This window comes from Balaenoptera physalus, assembly GCF_965194825.1.
Source record: "Balaenoptera physalus genome assembly, chromosome: 19".
Taxonomy (NCBI): Eukaryota; Metazoa; Chordata; class Mammalia; order Artiodactyla; family Balaenopteridae; genus Balaenoptera; species Balaenoptera physalus.
The window spans coordinates 44513828-44537396 of NC_138900.1; the positions used below are offsets into that span (position 1 = coordinate 44513828).

The window sequence follows — 23569 nt, forward strand, 5'->3', positions numbered from 1 at the left end:
TAAGGCTGGCTATAGTAGGGCCAAGATGGAGCAAGAGAAAAATAAGAAAGAGATAACAGATAACGATTTTTTGCATTTTAATACAAGACTAGAAAGGGGTCTGATAAATTGGTAGAGGGATTTAGAGATAGGAAAAGAATTGAAAGATTTATTAGTATCTCAGAATTTGCCAAAATAAGCTTTCTCTTAAAATTGAAATTAAGAAATACTGGAGTAAGAGGAGGTACATCCCATGCCTTACCTTAAATGACACTTCCAGAGTCAGACCACAGATTAACAATCCACTGTGGGACCCAAGCTAGGGATGGAGGGGAAAAAAATGGATCTTTTTTGAAAACAAAGTATTAAGAAGGAAAGTCTCTGAAATGAGTGACCTAAAATGTTGTCCAAAGTAGAAGAGACTGGATATGTACATGGAAATGTATGTGCTCATAATTTTACTGCTGGGTCTTCTTGGCAGAAGCTGGCAAGTAAGAACCTCACTTTATGTGACTGAGTCATACACATTGTCCTGATGGTGTTTGATATTTTGAGTAACCACAGGTTTTAATTGTATTTAATACCACTTCCAGCAATAAGCCTAAAAGCATCTGGACTAATTTTTAGACATTTTAGAATAGTTACTGTATTAGTTTTCCATTGCTACTATAACAAGTTACCACAAACTTAGTTGCTTAAAACAATACAAATTTATTATCATACAGTTTGGAAGGTCAAAAAATTGACACAGGTCTCAGTGGAATAAAATCAAGGTGTCTTGCAGGGGGCTGTATTCCTTTCTGGATGTTCTAGGGAAGAATCTGTTTCCTTGGTTTTTTGTTTGTCTGTTTGTTTTTTAACCTCCTAGAGGCTTCCCACTTTCCTTGGCTCCTGGCCCCCTCTGTCCATCTTCAAAGCCAGAGAAATTGCATCTCTCTGACTATTCTTCTGTATTACATCTCCCTCTGACCAAAGCGGTGAAAGGTTTTTCTGATTTTAAGACTTCACTGATTACATTGTGCCCATTTGGATAATCCATAATATTCTTCCCACCTCAAGGTCTTTAACTTTAATCACATCTGTAAAGTCCCTGTTGCCATATAAGGTAACATTTGTACAGGTTTTGGGGATTAGGTCATGGACAGCTTTCATGGGCCATTATTTTGCCTACTACACTTTCTAAAATATTAGTGTTTTGGGCTATCATTCATAGTTTCACCTGTAAATATTCTCATTATGAAACAAATAATGAAACAAACAGATGGCTATTCATTCATTTATCATCTTAATCCTTGTTTGGATTTTCAGATAGTATTGTCTGCTTATAAATTTCTTACAAGTGATATATTTAGCTAATTGAAGATAACTGAATACATCTTGTTGATGTCTTTGATTTACATAAAATGAAAAAAAAGGGCTTCCCTGGTGGCACAGTGGTTGAGAATCCGCCTGCCAATGCAGGGGACATGGGTTCGAGCCCTGATCTGGGAAGATCCCACATGCTGCAGAGCAACTAGGCCCGTGAGCCACAACTACTGAGCCTGCGCGTCTGGAGCCTGTGCTCCCAACAAGAGAGGCCGCAATAGTGAGAGGCCCGCGCACCGCGATGAAGAGTGGCCCCCGCTTGCCACAACTAGAGAAAGCCCTTGCACAGAAACGAAGACCCAACACAGCCAAAAATAAATAAATAAATAAATTAAAAAAAAATACTGGGAAACTGCAACTCAGTGATATCAATGATGTTTGATGAACATTAATTCATAACAAGGATTAGTTGACATATTAAATATACAACAGACAAGCTCCTATTTATATTAATGAAAAGCATAATACACTTAAAAAGAGCCCTGTGGTCAATTTAAAAATTTCATTGTAGAATATCTCTTCTTACCAATTAGTATATTCACTTTCGAATGGTCTGTAAATGTCTAGAGTAAAGACATTTATTGACCATTGTTTAACCAAAAGTTTTAGAAAGTTTCTGACTATGGAATCTCTTGCTTGTTTTGTTGTTGTTGTCCTTTTTATTGGCATGGTGTGGAACAAGTGTTTCATGAAATGTGCTTCAAAAAATATTGGTTTAATAGCAACAGGTCTCCTCAAAGCCATGCTTACAGTCAGCTTTAAGACATTTAGGAGATGAATACACTGCATGATAATGATATGTTCCACCTTCACACAGGTAAAAAAAGAATAAGAAAGTCCAATGAATTTATAAATATTTCATGATGAATCATTAAGTTTTTAATATTATCAAGTTATTTCTTTTCTGTACCCATGTTAACTGATACCATGAATATGTGGCTAGCCTTTGTATTAGGTAAACCAGTCTTAGAGGCACACAATTCATCCTCTGGATGAACTGCCAAAGGAACTGCTATGCTCAAATCTATTGTATAATCACTGAACACTTTCTGAATGGGCACTGATAATTTCAACCTCTGTGTCATTCTTTGTGCTACTTTATTTAGATATGTTAATACATTTGATTTTATTACAGTCAACTTGTGTTGACCTTAGAGTCATCACTTTCCCAAACATCACGATATGGCTTTATAAGACTGTTTAAAATACACTATGTGCATATTTATAGTTTCATTATCAGAGAACAACCTTATCACTACAATTATTACTAGTATTACCACTTATAGGCTTCTAGTGGCTATTTCAATTTACCTATAAGCTCTAATATTTGCAAAGGCTATTTAATGCTATGGGGAAAGTACATTCATAAGCGAAGTGGGAAAAAAAGCAAATTATAAAACTATATATGTGTGTGTAATCTAAGATTATTACAGAGATTGAATATCTAAATAATCAAGGGTTATGTTTTTAAAATAACCTAAATGCTAATAGAGTTTTTAAAAATTAATTAATTAATTAATTTATTCATTCATTCATTCATTCATATATTCATCTGTTTCGTTATTGTATTAGTCAACTTTGCTGGAGTAGTGGAGGTCTTAAAACATCTTAGTGACTTAAAACAAGAACTATTTATTTCATTCTGAGATATATATATATATATATATATATATATTTTTTTTTTTTTTGTCTGAAATGGACATGGGCCAAAGAAGCTGTCCCTGTTTTAGACCTGCTGTTATTACAGCAGAGGGAAAAGAACAAAAGCACTGAATGAACACACAATGGATTTTAAGGTCCTGTTCAAATATAGTGTCTGTCATGCCTGCTCACATTTCATTGGCCAAAACGAGTTTAGATGGGTGGGGCAGCATTGTCCTTTCATAGGAGATACTGAGGAGCATTGTAATGAGAGAGGATGAATAATGCTCTTACAGAAATCAGGAGTGAATAGTTAGAATTGTTGGCAACAATACTGTAATCTACCATATTTACTATTACTTGTTATCATTGTGATTATATCTAACATTTTTCTTGCTCTTAGAATGTGATTGGGACTATTCAGTGTACTCTCAAATATTCACTTACTCAGCCTTCATAACAGTCCTATAAGGTAGGTACTATTATTACCCCAGTTTACAGATAAGACAATTCTGATACAGTGGGGTTTGGTAAAGTTACCGAAGGTTAATAAGTTTGCAAGAGACTGAGCTTCCACTCTAACTAGGCATCCTGACTCCAAGATCAATGCTCTTCACCTTCCCACCTAGAGACAGCCAGAGGGGCAATGCATTATAATAGTTAGAGGGGATTTCGCTTTTCCTCGTTATAATTTTCTGTAGTTTCAGACATTTTCATAAAGTTTTAAAAAAATTTCTTTACTGTTCTAAAATAAATGAAAGGTAAAGACCGTGAAAACATACAGCCTGTTAAAATCTCTTATTTCTTGTGTCCCAGGAGAAAACATTTTCAGTCATTTGATTCAATCTTCTGATCGCACCACACACTCTCTCCTTCCTTTCATAACCTTGCAATATATAAAGTAGCTTTGTCTTTTTGTCCTTCTCTACCAGCATGGAAAGTAACAAAGCTCTGATTCTCACTGACCCGAACTGAATCATTTAACCTAACTTTCTAATACCAAGACACTGATTGACCCGTAATTATATTGCTAAAGGCCAGAGGCTTACAAAGAGTTAAGATGAACACACTAAATATGAATATATCTCCTCTTTTGTCAGATGCAATGCCAGCCTACATTAATAATGTGGAATTTTTAAAAAAAATAAATTTATTTATTTAATTTATTTATTTTTGGCTGTGTTGGGTCTTTGTTGCTGCGCACACACTTTCTCTAGTTTTGGGGAGCGGGGACTACTCTTCATTGCTGTGTCCGGGCTTCTGGTTGTGGTAGCTTCTCTTGTTGTGGAGCATGGGCTCTAGGTGAGCGGGCTTCAGTAGTTGCAGCACATGGGCTCAGTAGTTGTGGCTCGCGGGCTCTAGAGCACAGGCTCAGTAGTTGTGGAGCATGGGCTAAGTTGCTCCGCAGCATGTGGGATCTTCCCGGACCAGGGATCAAACCCGTGTCCCCTGCATTGGCAGGTGGATTCTTAACCACTGCACCACCAGAGCAGTCCCGATAATGTGGAACTTTAATGGTGGGTAACAGGTCACATTATGTTTTCCAATCCATATTATTCTAGTTGCTCTTGTAGAAACAATTTGCTATTATATACCTTCCTCTGCCCCCAGGAATAGTACCACTTCACTTTCATCACCCTGACTTTAATTTTCTGGAGATGGAGCACTATGCCACTGAAATTATGGTCATTAACTCAATGAAAGGTTGGCTTTATTTATTTATAGTGATAACTCTAAGTCAAAGAGTGTCTCAGTTACATCAGAGTCTTTTGGTCCAAGTGCTTCCTATAAGAATGCCAGTATTTGCCCACCTGTGGGGACATGCTTCACTCAGTTGAACAATCCCTTTTCAGAAGTTAGATAAGTTATTACTACTCTGTACCTGTTTCCTTATCTGTAAAATGGAGATCAGTATGTTTCCTTAGTACACCCTGTGGATTTCTATAATGGTATATGTATGTGCAAGAGTACTGTGTAGAATTAAGCACAAAAAAATTACTGCCTTACTGATACTAATCACAAAATTATATTTATTTAAAAATATTTACTGATTTTCTTATACAATAAAAATGACTAACCAGATCAATGTCCTAACATGGAAACACGTATTAACTGCAGACAACAGTTCTCTGAACACTCTTAAGCTTCTAAAAGTAAAATCCTTTGGTAACTGCTTTGTCCAATGTTCTTAGGGACATACTGTGATAGAACTAATTCCAAATTATACATGTTCATTTCAGTGGTTGACTTTGCATTCTAATCATACTGTCAATTTCAGGTTTACTTAGGACAATGAATGAAAATTCAACAGGATGGATAATTCAGCCATTGCTCACTACACCAACCATTTTTCTCAGAATTTGATTATGCTTGAAATAAGTGTATTGAAATAGTAGTCAAGAATCTGGTTGAGGCTATATATAAAAGACATTTATATTATAATGAAGGTTCATTTCTTCTAGAGACTATGGCATACTAAAATGCTGGGTGACATTAAAATATTGTTATTAACCATAACTCAGACTTGGATTCACTGTTACATTACATATGAACGACCAGAGGAGTATTAAAAGACAAATGTCAGAGCTGAGCTTAAGGAGCACCGAGTAGGGTATTTAAACTTGTCATGGGAGCAACACTGGGGTGGGCAATCTTTTCAAGTCATCAAACTTTTGAGTTTTCTTTTTCCCCCCTTATTTATAGCAAGATTCCAGAGAGTTTAAAAAAAGAGCTTTGCAAATTGAAGTCTATATGAACTATTCTTTTCCTTTTATGAACCAGAGAACCATTAAACATTTTAAAGAGTATTTCTCTGATTCTAATCCTCAATTTTCTACCTGATTTTTTCAATTTCAGGGTGTGATCAGGTAAAAATATCCTTGTTCTTTTTATAGAGGTAAGAATGTCTATCAGTACTGATGAGTGAAGACATAACGAATGATAACAACTTCCAATTATCAAGCCTCTAACATGTGTCATGCACTTGGTACTAGGTGCTTTGTAAATTATTTCAACCTTTTCAAAATATTCTCTCAAAATCTTCATTTACTTGTCTACAAAATAATGATACTTGTGTTGGAAGATTATTTTAATTTCCCAAGGTCACAGAATCATTAGAAACGAAAGAATTAGGATTGATCTCCCAATTGATTGATCTCCCAATTGATTGATCTCTCTTTCCATGATCTTACAACTTTCCCCTAAGAAAACTGGCATTTTTTGATGTCAGTACTTAATAGTCAATGTCCTCTGGTTCTCCATTTAGTTTACCACAGAAATTGTATATATTTAAAAATCAATTTGCCCAATGTATTTCCAACAAGCAAAGGGGATTGCATTTCCTTTTAACTGAAAGTAACTGTGTAAATTGTAACGAGTGCCCCAAATGAAGGCTGGAGAGGAAAATCTCATTTTAAACTCCTCTTGGAAATTAAAGGGAAAATAAGGCAATGTCTACCATGTGTAGGTGTGTGTATTTATTAGTACCCACTAAGTACCAGATTAGGTAAATAAAAACAACAGCAAGGCTCCTGAGAATCAGAGAGATAAGGCAAGGATGTTCATTAAGAGGAAAGACATGTTGAATATCAGAATGGGAAGATTTTGAGGATTCAAAAGTGGGCATATATCTGGAGAAAACCATACTTCAAAAAGATACATGCACCCCAATGTTCACTGCAGCACTATTTACAATAGTCAAGACATGGAAGCAACCTAAATGTCTATCGACAGAGGAATGGGTAAAGAAGATGTGGTACATATATACAATAGAATACTCAGCCATAAAAAAGAACAAAATAATACCATTTGAAGCAACATGGATGGATATAGAGATTAACATACTAAGTGAAGTAAGTCAGACAGAGAAAGACAAATACCGTATGATATCACTTAAACGTGGAATCTAAAAAAATAATACAAATGAACTTATTTACAAAACAGAAACAAACTCACAGACTTAGAAAACAAACTTATGGTTACCAAAGGGGAAAAATGGGGGGCATAAATTAGGAGGTTGGGATTAACATATATACACTACCATATATAAAACAGATAATCAACAAGGACTTACTGTATAGCACAGGGAACTATACTCAATACTCTGTAATAACCTATATGGGAAAAGAATCCAAAAAAGAATAGATGTATATATATAACTAAATCACTTAGCTGTATACGTGAAACTAACACAACATTGAAAATCAACTATAATCCAATATGAAATAAAACGTTTTTAAAAAGTGGGCTGAAATTCCAAAAGAATGATTAGCACAGTAAATTCGTGGCCCTAAGATAATACATATACCCTGAGATATTCTTACTGTAACTAGAAAACCATTCAGCTCTCTGCTGGACAAGGAGCCAATCAGATCCTGAAGCCAAGTACCTTTTTGAGAATGGAGAAGGTTAAGTCATGTACCTCGGAAGGTAAAAAGAAAACAAAAAACGAGCCCAAGGGTTTGGAGATATGAAATGACCCGGCAAATTTTAGTTCACTTATCTTAAGCCAAATTTAGTCTCTAGTGATTTTAATGGGGAGACAAAAATTACATAAATAAATAATCCTTTGTGGACTGTATCACAAGGATTTAGAAGATTTCAGACCAAATATACATAATTTATAATGTTTTCATCAAGCATCAACTAAGACACTTGTTACAAGTCAAACCTATAAAGATACAGCATGAAGATTTCAAAAGGTTTATGGTCACCACACATAAAAGTGAAATTTGAGACAGTCGGAGTACAACCCTAAATACGAAGGGTGTTTACCATACTTTCCTCCTGCTTTTAATTGTCTTTCACTTTTATTCAGTAGTTTATAAACATGAGATCATAAAACTCCCTAGAATTAACATGTTTGGACTAACTGTGATATTATCTAATGCTGCTTAATATTCCTCAGTGTTTTCCTGTTACTTTTGCAGTAAAGTTCAGGAGTCCCAGTAGGCTTACGGGGCAGCACAGGATTTGGGCGGTGCTGGAATCTCTAACTTCTCCTACACAGCCTCCTGCCACTATGCTACTCCTTAATAGCATTGTGCTGCCCTCTACAATTTTTTAAAAGATAACTAATTTCTTTACAGTTGTTGTTTCTTTCCTTTTCTAGACTATCCATCTCCTTATATCTGCCCACAAACTACTACTCATTCTTAAAAACATAGGTCAATTACTCCCTTTTTGTGACATATTTCCTGACTTTTCACTCCTGTCATACCCCCAATGTTGGCCATGTCCTTCCTGTTCTGATAGGACTCCATGCATCTCTCTGGTGTGGTACTGATACCTCTCTCTTGTGTCTGCTTCTTTGCTTGCCTCTGTTTCCCACTACGTGGTGAGCTTATTGAAGGCACAGTCTGTATTTTATTAAGTGTTAAGGTCCAGGCCCTTGGGACTACATCTTAATAGATGTATAGTGTTCATTGGCTCACGCTCTGGCCAAAGTGTATTATATCATAACTAAAGAAATTAAGACCTAAGAAGATTAAAAGACTTGCCCAGATTACACAGGTGGGTTATTATACCTAATAGCTGTTAAACAGAAACTTCTACAAGACAAGGTCTGTATTAAGATAAATTATTTGCACAGGTGCAAAACATGCAAGGAATTTCAAACAGCAGTGGCTTCTATGTGGAATAGAAGTATAATCATCATTTGTAAAGCAAGCAACAAAATCATTGGGAAGCAACCAGTTCTTTCTCATCTAAAACTCCCATAAGTGTGAAAAAAAAAAAAAAAAAACACCTGTTCTGTGGTCACTGCTTCTAGACTGCCTTCTTTTTTTAGATTTTATTATTTTTTAAACATCTTTATTGGGGTATAATTGCTTTACAATATTGTGTTAGTTTCTGCTGTATAACAAAGTGAATCAGCTATACATATACATATATCCCCATATCCCCTCCCTTTCATCTCCCTCCCACCCTCCTTATCCCACCCCTCTAGGTGGTCACAAAACATGGAGCTCATCTCCCTGTGCTATGCGGCTGCTTCCCACTAGCTATTTATTTTACATTTGGTAGTGTATATATGTCAGTGCTACTCTTTCACTTTGTCCCAGCTTACCCTTCCCACTCTCCGTGTCCTCAAATCCATTCTCTACGTCTGCATCTTTATTCCTGTCCTGCTCCTAGGTTCTTCAGAACTTTTTTTTTTTTAGATTCCATATATATGTGTTAGCATACAGTATTTTTCTCTTTCTGACTTACCTCACTCTGTAATACAGACTCTAGATCCATCCACCTCACTACAAATAACTCAATTTCATTTCCTTTTATGGCTGAGTAATGTTCCATTGTATATCTGTGCCACATCTTCTTTATCAATTCGTCTGTCAATGGGCATTTAGGTTGCTTCCATGACTTGGCTATTGTAAATAGTGCTGCAATGAACATTGGGGTGCATGTGTCTTTTTGAATTATGGTTTTCTCTGGGTATATGTCCAGTAGTGAGATTGCTGGGTCATATGGTAGTTCTGTTTTTAGTTTTTTAAGGGACATCCATACTGTTCTCCATAGTGGCTGTATCAATTTACATTCTCACCAAAAGTGCAAGAGGTTCCCTTTTCTCCACACCCTCTAGAGCATTCACTGTTTGTAGATTTTTTGATGATGGCCATTCTGACTGGTGTGAGGCGATACCTCACTGCAGTTTTGATTTGCATTTCTCTAATTATTAGCGATGTTGAGCATCCTTTCATGTGTTTGCTGACAATCTGTATATCTTCTTTGGAGATATGTCTGCTTAGGTCTTCTGCCTACTTTTGGATTGGGTTGTTTGTTTTTTTGATATTGAACTGCATGAGCTGCTTGCATATTTTGGAGATTGATCCTTTGTTAGTTGCTTTTTTGGCAAATATTTTCTCCCATTCTGAGGGTTGTCTTTTCGTCCTGTTTATGGTTTCCTTTGCTGTGCAAAAGCTTTTAAGTTTCATTAGGTCCCATTCGTTTATTTTTGTTTTTATTTCCATTTCTCTAGCAGATGGGTCAAAAAGAATCTTGCTGCACTTTATGTCATAGAGTGTTCTGCCTATGCTTTCCTCTAAGAGTTTGATAGTTTCTGGCCTTACACTTAGGTCTTTAATCCATTTTGAGTTTATTTTTGTGTATGGTGTTAGGGAGTGTTCTAATTTCATTCTTTTACGTGTAGCTGTCCAGTTTTCCCAGCACCACTTATTGAAGAGGCTGTCTTTTCTCCATTGTATATTCTTGCCTCCTTTATCAAAGATAAGGCGACCATATGTGTGTGGGTTTATCTCTGGGCTTTCTATCCTGTTCCATTGATCTATATTTCTGTTTTTGTGCCAGTACCATACTGTCTTGATTACTGTAGCTTTGTAATATAGTTTGAAGTCAGTGAGCCTGATTCCTCCAGCTCCGTTTTTGTTTCTCAAGATTGCTTTGGCTATTCGGGGTCTTTTGTGTTTCCATACAAATTGTGAAATTTTTGTTCTAGTTCTGTGAAAAATGCCATTGGTAGTCTGATAGGGATTGCATGGAATCTGTAGATTGCTTTGGGTAGTATAGTCATTTTTACATGTTGATTCTTCCAATCCAAGAACATGATATATCTCTCCACCTGTTTGTATCATCTTTAATTTCTTTCATCAGTGTCTTATAGTTTTCTGCATACAGGTATTTTGTCTCCTTAGGTAGGTTTATTCCTAGGTATTTTACTTAGACTTCCTTCTTAAAATGAAATGTATCTTTCCCAATGAGCTCAGTAGGAAATCGAAAAATAAATCCAGTTTCAAATTGCTACAAAATATGCTACTTCATCAAAATACAATGATAAGCTCTGTTCTTTTCTGACACAGTATAACTGCTGCCAAGAAATACAATAAATTTAGTGAAATAAATCACAAAAATGGGTTGATTGGTGCTACAAAAGCAGTATTTCCTTTATGACAAAGAGGTTGGATTCTGTTCTAAGTTGATTCAGCCTTGCTTATCTTTGATATTTATGGTGGATATATATTTTCAGAAGTAGTGGATCTGTCTCTGATCAGCTGGTTTCTTCCTTAGAAACCACTGAAAAATTGGAATGTCTACTAAACAGCTTACAGTTTTCAGGGACTGACATCACTAAGCTTGGGAATAGGGCTCTTAGAAAGTATATGAGACATGGGAACAGAAATTTGGCTGACTCCTCTCTCTTAAGCAACTTAAGCGGATACAGAAAGGACCACACCTTTCTCCTAACAACAGGATAACAATCTGCAAAAGACACAGACCAGGTATTTCTGCAACTGAAAGTTTCCTGAATAGTTCTGATTGAGAAAAGGATTAATAAACCATACTGCAAAGGAGAAGAGAGGAGCCCTTAAATTGTCTATTCAGACTGGGTAAAGCATATCAGACACATTCCATCTGGCAATGCCAAGGGGACTAATTTCACCAGAATTGAAGGATCAGGTTTGCACAGTTAAATCCCAATCCATCCATATTTTATTTCCATCTGCACAGAGTAGTTCTGCCCTCCTAGTTTTCATTCGTATTGGTTATCGTATCCCATCATCAAAACACTTTGTGTCAGGTAAATGTTATGGTCACCACTGGACAGACAAACAAAAACAGGCTTAGGGAAAAGTTGACTCCTGGCTACAGAGGTTTCCTTATTTTTAAACTGGTTTGGTATAACATATAATGAGCTTTGGAGACAGAAAGACAATGGCCTGATTCCAGGTTTAGCTATTTGCTAATTGTGTGACTATAGACAAGTCACTTTACCTCTTTTAGCCTCAGATTCTTCCTGAGAAATGGAGTCAATAATATAAATAAATTGGTGTAAGGATTATGTAAAACAAGGTCTGAAAACAATCAGTATAGTATAAAATAGATATGGCTCGACAATTTTTTTTTCTGCAGCTATACATCACATACAGATGTTTGTTTGTTATATTTCTCACCTCTGGCCTCACGAATTTTTATAATGTGCACATACTTCTTTTATCAATAGAAATAAAAAAGAACAGCAAACGACACGAAGGATCATTCTATGAGCAGAATAAAAACCGAGTGCTGAAGTCTTTGGTTCAGGGAAACAGTTTAGGGGCTGAGTCTTAAGGACACAGGCAGGAGAGGCGAGGGCCTCACAGGCGCCGTCATCCAACGGAGGTGGGGACACAAAGGGATGAAGAAAATACACCGTGTGATGGGTAAAGCTACTCTGGGGGATGAGTCCTGGTGACCGGGGAGGCCCCTCTGAGGATTCAGCCACGTGGAGATCCATGGGAAGATGAGCTTTGCTGAAGGATGTCCACCCCCATCCTGAGGAGAAGTTGGGGTGTCTGAGAAAGTGGGGCAAGGGTCAGATCGGGACGCAGGTTTTAGGCCACTGTAAATTTTTTTTTTTTGGCCACGCCGTGGGTCATACGGGATCTTAGTTCCCCGACTGTCCTCCTGCATTGGAAGCAGAGTCTTAACCACTGGACCGCCAGGGAAGTCCCACCACTGGAAAATATAGTATCACACTCACAAAGTTTGTGGAAACTTAAAAATTATTTACCAGGAAGTCACTTTGAAATTTTAAACCTAGATTTCCCAGCGGTAAATAACTTTGTTTTGTTTTGTTTTGTTTTTTAAAAAAGGACTCAAAATAAATGTACTAGTACACTTGGCATCTATTTTCTCTGAAGAAGAAAAAAACAAACTGTGAAATGTTAACAGTCAACATCTCTCCAAATGTTGGAACATCTACCAAGCATAGACATACCTGGCTCTATTTGGTAGAATTAGATCCCAAAGGGGAACTGGCTTCGCAAATACTTGACAGAAAATGGGCAGATATAAAATACTTACAGTACACACATTTTTATACTGGCTAATTCAAAATGTCATATGAGTAAATTTAAAGAAGCAGATAAATTAATTCATTTCCAGCCCAAAGCCAATTTTCAATCTTGTTTTCCCTGGATATTTCTATCAGAATACCCTCTGAGATTCCCAGCCTAAGAAAGTCTATTAATTTTCCATGTACTTGTTGATGCAAAAGCCATCAGTATTATGGGTTGAATATTTCTAGTGTAGGGAAAGTAAGGGATGCAGTTAATCTCTGTGAACTAAAATATACCTCTTTTCATTAATCTTTTATTGTAAATGAGCAAAGTAATTGAACCAGTACCACACTATCAGAATGAATGCAATGCCGGTGGGATATGCTTGAGAGAGCACATACTGATTGAGTATTAAATATCTAACGCCAATAATTTGTGGTTCATTACCTCTTTTGGAGTTTCTTAGTTGCATAGGGCTTGAATTCTGAGTAGTCAGATTTTAGCAGAAAACGGCTTTCAAATGCTGAAGGAAGCAAATGCACACAACCCACAGTCCATCGCCTTAATTTGGGCTGTTTCATACTTAGTTGAACCAGACTCCAAAAATATTTGCAAGCTGGGCTGATTATTTCAACGTTGTGGTGCGTTTATGCAGGTGAAAGGTGACATGGACAGAGAATTATGAATAGGGATATCATCTAAGCATAGATCCTGCATTTTCCTGGGTATTATATAAATCCCCATCCAGCTATCTGGTGATGCAGACATCACAGCTTTTGGTTTTAACTGACACTAGCTTCCTTAAATGTATTCTGCCATCCCCTGTGGTACAATTTTATTGCACACAGAAATGGAAGCTTTTTTCCAGCTGGTAACAAAATATGATCAACTTGAAGCAATGTTTATAGAAATATGTGTATTGGATTTGAAGACTGGGTCTATTCAGACCTCATGCAGTTCAAAAACAAACACAGCTAAAAGAAAACAATATGAGCCCTTTATCAATGGCAAAGAGGTACTCTATTTGTTCAGTTGTTGGGTTTTAAACAAATTCCTTTATTCCAATTGTACCTCAGTGTCCTAAGGAGAAGCTAATGTTGGAATTGAATGCTATTTTTCTTTTTCAGAGCAAACGTGTGTCTTTTTTAATTCATAGTATTTGCTTAATATACAACATGCTTCTAAAATGTAATTTCAAATAAAAGAAAATGGACTTTGGATATGATTTGGACATAAGTGTATAATCATGTATGAAAATGAATAGAAACATTTTTTGGTATCCCTTTACCCTACCCTTATCAAACAGGTGATTTAAGAAGGACTTTTGAAATAACTGAATACCCCCCCTTTTCTTCTGAAATTTGTCAGCGGGTCTCTTTTCTCTCCATTTCTCTGTCTCTGTCTCTCTCTCTACTGCTCCTGTTACAGTTTTTGCTCTGAGAAGGTGTAATTTTTATTGCATCATTTAAAACAAACCAAACAACTTATAACTTCTTTTTAAATACTCTTATGAAAAGAACAAATAACAGAGAAGAAAAAGCAGCAGTAGAAAGATAAGTCTCATAAATAATAATCAAAGGTTAAATCTAGCAAAGATCAAGGAGCTTTTAAAAATAATATTTTTGGAAATGTCTGGGAATTCCAGATGATAATATTTTATTAGGCAACTGAACTTAGCAAATAATGTCCAAGCTCTCTTATACAATAATAGGATGAATTTGCTTTGTGCTCAAATACAGTTTAATGTTTTAACAAAGAAAAATTATATAAAGTTAATTCATAGGAAATCAATCATATTAATGGTGGGTACTGATCAGTAGTCTTGATCCCAACACACTAGACAGAATTAAAATTATATAGCTAAGCAGTGCCCGCTATTTTAGGAAGAAAGTGATACTGAATAAACCAGGTGTCCATGACAGCCTGTAAGGAAGGAGGAAAATGATAAAGTAAATGACCCTGTGGGTGTGATAGGGCCAATGTGACTGGAATGACACGAAGAGAAAGGAAAAAGGAAGATGATGGTATGTCCACCACACCTCCTCAAACCCAATGAGATTATTTGTGCATTGAAGGGAACTAATAATGAAAAACAATAAAGATCTGAAAGAAGTAGGAAAAGATGGGCGGTATCCTTTCAAGGAGCTAAATCACAGAGCATTATAAGTTTAAGAAAACATACTGATAATTAATAAAATCATTTAAGCATTTATCAAGATGACATTTCTAATAACTGAAATGGTAGTAAGCAGCACATTCATTGCTCAAATGTGACTGTCTAGCTAGGAAGGCGTCTTTAAAGAAATATGAGCTTTCAAATAAAAAAGTTTCAATATGTGACTAGTTAAATAAACTATGATGTATTCCTTCAATAAAACAAACAGGGGAGGAGCTTCAGGATGGCGGAAGAGTAAGACGTGGAGATAACCTTCCTCTCCACAAATACATCAGAAATACATCTACACGTGGAACAACCCCTACAGAACACCTACTGAACGCTGGCAGAAGACCTCAGACCTCCCAAAAGGAACAGACGCTGTCAGGTGACCTACACACAGAGACGGGGCCAAATCCAAAGCTGAACCCCAGGAGCTGTGTGAACAAAGAAGAGAAAGGGAAATCTCTCTTAGCAGCCTCAGAAGCAGCAGATTGATGAAATCTCCACAATCAACTTGATGTACCCTGCATCTCTGGAATACCAGAATAGACAATAAATCATCCCAAATGGAGGTGGTGGACTTTGGGAGCAACGAAATGTATATATTTTTCCCTTTTTCTCTTTTTGTGAGTGCGTATGTGTATGCTTCTGTGTGTGATTTTGTCTGTATAGCTTTGCTTTTACCATTTGTCCTAGGGTTCTGTCTGTTTTTTCTTTTTTTTTTTTTTTTTTTAGTATACTTTTTAGCACTTGTTATCATTGGTGGATTTGTTTTTTGGTTTCCTTGCTCTCTTCTTTCTTTCTTTCTCTTTTTTTTAATTACTTAAAAAAATTTTTATTTTTAATAATTATTTTTTATTTTAACAACATTTTATTTTCTTTTTCTTCCCTTCCTTCTTCCCTCCCTCCCTCCCTCTCTCTCTCTTTCTTTCTTTTTTTCTCCCTTTTATTTTGAGCCGTGAGGATGACAGGCTCTTGGTGCTCTGGCAGGGCGTCAGGGCTGTGCCTCTGAGGTGGGAGAGCCAAGTTCAGGACATTGGTCCACCAGAGACCTCCCAGCTCCATGTAATATCAAACGGCGAAAATCTCCCAGAGATCTCCATCTCAACGCCAAGACCCAGCTCCACTCACCGACCATTAAGCTACAGTGCTGGACACCCTATGCCAAACAACTAGCAAAACAGGAACACAACCCCACCCATTAGCACAGAGGCTGCCTAAAATCATAATACGGTCACAGACACCCCAAAACACAACACCAGACGTGGACCTGCCCATCATAAAAACAAGACCAGCCTCATCCAGCAGAACACAGGCACTAGTCCCCTCCACCAGGAAGCCTACACAACCCACTGAACCAACCTCAGCCACTGGAGACAGACACCAAAAACAACGGGAACTACGAACCTGCAGCCTGCGAAAAGGAGACCCCAAACACAGTAAGTTAAGCAAAATGAGAAGACAGACAAACACATAGATGAAGGAGCAAGGTAAAAACCCACCAGACCTAACAAATGAAGAGGAAATAGGCAGTCTACCTGAAAAAGATTTCAGAAAAATGAGAGTAAATATGATCCAAAATCTTGGAAATAGAATGGAGAAAATACAAGAAATGTTTAACAAGACCTAGAAGAACTAAAGAGCAAACAAACAATGATGAACAACACAATAAATGAAATTAAAAATTCTCTAGAAGGAATCAATAGCAGAATAACTGAGGTAGAAGAACGGATAAGTGACCTGGAAGATAAAATAGTGGAAATAACTACTGCAGAGCAGAATAAAAAAAAAGAATTCAGGACAGTCTCAGAGACCTCTGGGACAACATTAAACGCACCAACATTTGAATTATATGGGTCCCAGAAAAAGAAGAAAAAAAGAAAGGGACTGAGAAAGTATTTGAAGAGATTATAATTGAAAACTTCCCTAATATGGGAAAGGAAATAGTTAATCAAGTCATTGAAGCGCACAGAGGCCCACACAGGATACATCCAAGGAGAAACATGCCAAGACACATATTAATCAAACTATCAAAAATTAAATACAAAGAAAAAATAATAAAAGCAGCAAGGGAAAAACAACAAATAACATACAAGGGAATCCCCATAAGGTTAACAGCTGATCTTTCAGCAGAAACTCTGCAAGCAACAAGGGAGTGGCAGGACATATTTAAAGTGATGAAAGGGAAAAACCTACAACCAAGATTACTCTACCCAGCAAGGATCTCATTCAGATTTGACAGAGAAATTAAAACCTTTACAGACAAGCAAAAGCTAAAAGAATTCAGCACCACCAGTACAGCTTTACAACAAATGCTAAAGGAACTTCTCTAGGCAGGAACATAAGAGAAGGAAAAGACCTACAATAATAAACCCAAAACAATTCAGAAAATGGGAATAGGCACATACATATCGATAATTACCTTAAATGTAAATGGATTAAATGCTCCACCCAAAAGACATAGACTGGCTGAATGGATACAAAAACAAGACCCATATATATGCTGTCTACAAGAGACCCACTTCAGACCTAGAGACACATACAGACTGAAAGTGAGGGGATGGAAAAAGATATTCCATGCAAATGGAAATCAAAAGAAAGCTGGAGTAGCAATTCTCATATCAGACAAAATAGACTTTAAAACAAACACTGTTACAAGAGACAAAGAAGGACACTACATAATGATCAAGGGATCAATCCAAGAAGAAGATATAAGAATTGTAAATATTTATGCACTCAACATAGGAGCACCTCAATACATAAGGCAAATGCTAACAGCTGTAAAAGGGAAAATTGACAGTAACACAATAATAGTAGGGAACTTTAACACCCCACTTTCACCAACGGACAGATCATCTAAAATGAAAATAAATAAGGAAACGCAAGCTTTAAATGATACATTAAACAAGATGGACTTAATTGGTATTTATAGGACATTCCATCCAGAAACAACAGAATACACTTTCTTCTCAAGTGCTCATGGAATATTCTCCAGGATAGATCATATCTTGGGTCACAAATCAAGCCTTGGTAAATTTAAGAAAACTGAAATCATATCAAGTATCTTTTCCAACCACAACGCTATAAGACTAGATACCAATTACAGGCAAAAATCTGTCAAAAATACAAACACATGGAGGCTAAACAATACACTACTTAATAACCAAGAGATCACTGAAGAAATCAAAGAGGAAATCAAAAAGTACCTAGAAACAAATGACAATGGAGACACGACGACCCAAAACCTATGGGATGCAGCAAAAGCAGTTCTAAGAGGGAAGTTTAGAGCAATACAATCCTACCTCAAGAAACAAGAAACATCTCCAATAAACAACCTAACCTTACACCTAAAGCAATTAGAGAAAGAAGAACAAAAAAACCCTAAAGTTAGCAGAAGGAAAGAAATCATAAAGATCAGACCAGAAATAAATGAAAAAGGAAATGATAGCAAAGATCAATAAAACTAAAAGCTGGTTCTTTGAGAAAATAAACAAAATTGATAAACCACTAGCCAGACTCATCAAGAAAAAAAGGGAAAGACTCAAATCAATAGAATTAGAAATGAAAAAGGAGAAGTAACAACTGACACTGCAGAAAAACAAAGGATCATGAGAGCTTACTACAAGCAACTATATGCCAATAAAATGGACAACCTGGAAGAAATGGACAAATTCTTAGAAAAGCACAACCTTCTGAGACTGAACCAGGAAGAAAGAGAAAATATAAACAGCCCAATCACAAGCACTGAAATTCAAAGTGTGATTAAAAATCTTCCAACAAACAAAGGCCCAGGACCAGATGGCTTCCCAGGCGAATTTTATCAAACATTTAGAGAAGAGCTTACACCTATCCTTCTCAAACTCTTCCAAAATACTGCAGAGGGAGGAACACTCCCAAACTCATTCTACGAGGCCACCATCACCCTGATACCAACACCAGACAAAGATGTCACAAAGAATGAAAATTACAGGCCAATATCACTGATGAACACAGACGCAAAAATCCTCAACAAAATACTAGCAAACAGAATCCAACAGCACATTAAAAGGACCATACAACATGATCAAGTGGGGTTTATGCCAGAAATGCAAGGATTCTTCAATATACGCAAATCAATCAATGTGATACACCATATTAACAAACTGAAGAATAAAAACCATATGATCATCTCAATAGATGTAGAAAAAGCTTTTGACAAAATTCAACACCCATTTATGATAAATACCCTCCAGAAAGTAGGCATAGAGGGAACTTACCTCAACATAATAAAGGCCATACATGACAAACCCACAGCCAACATCGTCCTCAATGGTGAAAAACTGAAACCATTTCCACTAAGATCAGGAGCAAGACAAGGTTGCCCACTCTCACCACCATCATTCAACATTGTTTTGGAAGTTTTAGCCACAGCAATCAGAGAAGAAAAAGAAATAAAAGGAATCCAAAATGGAAAAGAAGAAGTAAAGCTGTCACTGTTTGCAGATGACATGATACTATACATAAAGAATCCTAAAGATGCTACCAGAAAACTACTAGAGCTAATCAATGAATTTGGTAAAGTAGCAGGATACAAAATGAATGCACAGAAATCTCTTGCATTCCTATACACTAATGATGAATAATCTGAAAGTGAAATTAAGGAAACAATCCCATTTACAATTGCAACAAAAAGAAAAAAATACCTATGAAAAAAACCTTCCTAAGGAGACAAAAGACCTGTATGCAGAAAACTATAAGACACTGATGAAAGAAATTAAAGATGATACAAATAGATGGAGAGATATACCATGTTCTTGGATTGGAAGAATTAACATCGTGAAAATGACTATACAACCCAAAGCAATCTACAGATTCAATGTAATCTCTATCAAACTACAACTGGCATTTTTCACAGAACTGGAACAAAAAATTTCACAATTTGTATGGAAACACAAAAGACCCCAAATACCCAAAGCAATCTTGAGAAAGAAAGACGGAGCTGGAGGAATCAGGCTCCCTGACTTCAGACTATACTACAAAGCTACAGTCATCAAGACAGTATGGTACTGGCACAAAAACAGAAATATAGATCAATGGAACAGGATAGAAAGCCCAGAGATAAGCCCACGCACATATGGTCATCTTATCTTTGATAAAGGAGGCAAGAATATACAATGGAGAAGAGACAGCCTTTTCATTAAGTGGTGTTGAGAAAACTGGACAGCTACATGTAAAAGAACGAAATTAGAACACTCCCTAACACCATACACAAAAATAAACTCAAAATGGATTAAAGACCTAAATGTAAGGCCAGACACTATCAAACTCTTAGAGGAAAACGTAGGCAGAACACTCTTTGACATAAAGCACAGCAAGATCCTTTTTGACCCACCTCCTAGAGAAAGGGAAATAAAAACAAAAATAAACAAATGGGATCTAATGAAACTTAAAAGCTTTTGCACAGCAAAGGAAACCATAAACAATATGAAAAGACGACCCTCAGAATGGGAGGAAGTATTTGAAAATGAAGCAACTGACAAAGGATTAATCTCCAAAATTTACAAGCAGCTCATGCAGCTCAATATCAAAAAAATAAACAACCGAATCCAAAAATGGGCAGAAGACCTAAATAGACATTTCTTCAAAGAAGATATACAGATTGCCAACAAACACATGAAAGAATGCTCAACATCATTAATCATTAGAGAAATGCAAATCAAAACTACAATCAGATATCATCTCACACCAGTCAGAATGGCCATCATGAAAAAATCTACAAACAATAAATGCTGGAAAGGGTGTGGAGAAAAGGGGACCCCCTTGCACTGTTGGTGGGAATGTAAATTGATACACCCACTATGGAGAACAGTATGGATGTCCCTTAAAAAACTAAAAATAGAACTACCATACATCCCAGCAATCCCACTATTGGGCATATACCCTGAGAAAACCATAATTCAAAAAGAGTCAGGTACCACAATGTTCACTGCAGCTCTATTTACAATAGCCAGGACATGGAAGCAACCTAAGTGTCCATCGACAGATGAATGGATAAAGAAGATGTGGCACATATATATAATGGAACATTACTCAGCCATAAAAAGAAACGAAATTGAGTTATTTGTAGTGAGGTGGATGGACCTAGAGTCTGTCATACAGAGTGAAGTAAGTCAGAAAGAGAAAAACAAATACCGTAGGCTAACACATATATATGGAATCTAAAAAAAAAAAAAAAAAAAAGGTCATGAAGAACCTAGGGGCAGGACAGGAATAAAGACACAGACCTACTACAGAATGGACTTGAAGACACGGGGAAGGGGAAGGGGAAGCTGGGACAAAGTGAGAGAGTGGCATGGACATATATACACTACCAAATGTAAAACAGCTAGCTAGTGGGAAGCAGCCACATAGCACAGGGAGGTCCGCTCAGTGCTTTGTGACCACCTAGAGAGGTGGGATAAGGAGGGTGGGAGGGAGATGAAAGAGGGAGGGGATATGGGGATATATGTATATGTGTAGCTGATTCACTTTATTATAAAGCAGAAACTAACACACCATTGTAAAGCAATTATACTCCCATAAAGATGTTAAAAAAAAAGAAAAGAAATAAACAAAGAAAAAACTATGCAGCTGTGAAAAAGAATGAGAAATTTATGTAATGAGATGGGAAAATATCCAAAACCATGGAAAAAAAGCAAAGTGCAGAACAACATTATAGTATGCCGTTTCATTACAAAAATAAAACTGTGTGTGTTTGTGTGTGCATGCGCCTGGGTCTGAAATGGGTATGAAACACTGTGGTAAGCAGAATAATAGCTTCCAAAGTTATCCACAGTGTAATTATCCTTGAAACCTAAGCATATATTACCTTATACAGCAAAATGAACTTTCAGATGTGATTAAGATCCTCTGGAAAAGAATGCAGCCCCTAGTCAGACATTTGACCTATAGAACCATAAGGTAAGAAAGATGTGCTGTATTAACTTTGTTGTTATTTGTTACAGCAGCAATAGAAAATTACAAGCTGTATAAATATATGTATGTATACTGTTGCTTTTATTTGCATGGACCGCCTATATAAATGTGCAAGATATATTGGTAACATTGCTTTTTTTGTTTGAATTTTTGAATTTTATTTTATTTATTTTTTTATACTGCAGGTTCTTCTTAGTTACCTATTTTATACATATTAGTTTATATATGTCAATCCCAATCTCCCAATTGGTAACATTGCTTTCTATGGAACAAGTATTGAGTGGTGGGAGACAAAAGTGGATAGGTGACTTTTACAGTCTATCTTTTTGTACCTTTCATATTTTGAAACATCTACATTTATCTATTCCCAAAATAAGTATAAATAATGTAAAATACATAAGATAGCATTGCCCTTCCTTCCTATATTTTGAAGGGTATGGGTCATATCAAATTGGTATGCAAGAAGCCAGCATATTCTTAAATGACATAATTTTGAGGAGAGATATACTTGATTACTGTCCAATCAGAGGCTAGGAGTTTTGCTGAGTTAGAGGTTATGAGCAAATAAAGGCTTACTTTGTTGTTTTATTTATATTTTCTTATAACTCATTTCTTTTTCTAAAGCAACTGTTAAGGTGATACTCTACTTTTTTCTAAAGCAACTGTTAAGGTGATACTCTACTTATTTCAGGTAAATTTCAAGGTGAGTTGTTTTGTTACCACCTATCCAGTCATTCAACATTTATCAATGTCCATCAGAGGCAGGAACTGGAGATTCAAAGATGAATCTCATGTAGTCTTTGATGTTAAGCAGATCCCCAAGAGATACATCCTTAAACAAATAATTAGAGCAAAGTGTGAAAAATTCTATAAGAGGAAAGATGTGGGACTGCAGAAGAATAATCCAGGAGCGCCATTTCAGCAGAATAATTATGGCTTAGAATAATTCTGGTGGTAATCGAACCTTCTCCTTTATGGAAATTTGTAGAAAACAAACAAAGAAAGACTCTTCCCCATGGATATTTACAATCATCCGTTGTAAGACAGTTGTAATAAATATAAAATTCTATAGATTACAAAGGGAACAATGACCCCTAGGTTAGTGAAGTGCACACATGGCAATCCTGGTTGTAAAAGGCAGTAACATTTGCCCTGCAGGATCCATCCTGATTTCTCAACTTTCATTTCCAGTATTCTTATACATATTTTTTTAAAAAAGACAAAAGTACTAATAGATAAGTCAGGCGATTTAATTTTCAAAAGTGTAGATTTCCTCTTCTCAAGAAGCATGCTAAGTGATGCTATTCTCCAAATAGATGACACTTAATGACTTAAAGTGTGGTCCTAAATATCTTACAGCAAACGCCTCCTATAAGTGGAATATGTGCTGACAACAAATGAAAAAGAAGACTTGAGTTACATAGCTTGATTCAAGATAGGACTGATGCCTAATATTGAAGTAATCATAAAAACAGTCTCACGACAGCTGCTCAAACTTAAGCAGCTTCAGTATTAAAGCAGCTTCAGGATGTCTGTTGGCCCCAGTTGGGCATCAGGATGGAGGAAGGCGTGAGAGAGGATTCCCTAGATCAAGACAGACTCATACATATAGATTTGGCATTTAACGTCGTGATTTTCAAATTGAAAATACCAACTTTATTTTATCTTCTTTTGGATCCTATTTTCTGGAGATGTG

The 23569-nt window shown here is 36.4% G+C and overlaps 1 long non-coding RNA gene across 1 annotated transcript; it reads right to left on the reverse strand.

Moving 5' to 3' along the window:
* Positions 1-2847: 2847 nt before the first annotated feature.
* LOC309649493 lies at positions 2848-16195 on the reverse strand. Its single transcript, XR_014257150.1, has 2 exons — positions 12437-16195; positions 2848-11889 (listed from the first exon to the last, which is right to left on the reverse strand). It is a non-coding gene; the product is annotated as an uncharacterized lncRNA (long non-coding RNA).
* Between the last annotated feature and the right edge of the window lie 7374 nt (positions 16196-23569).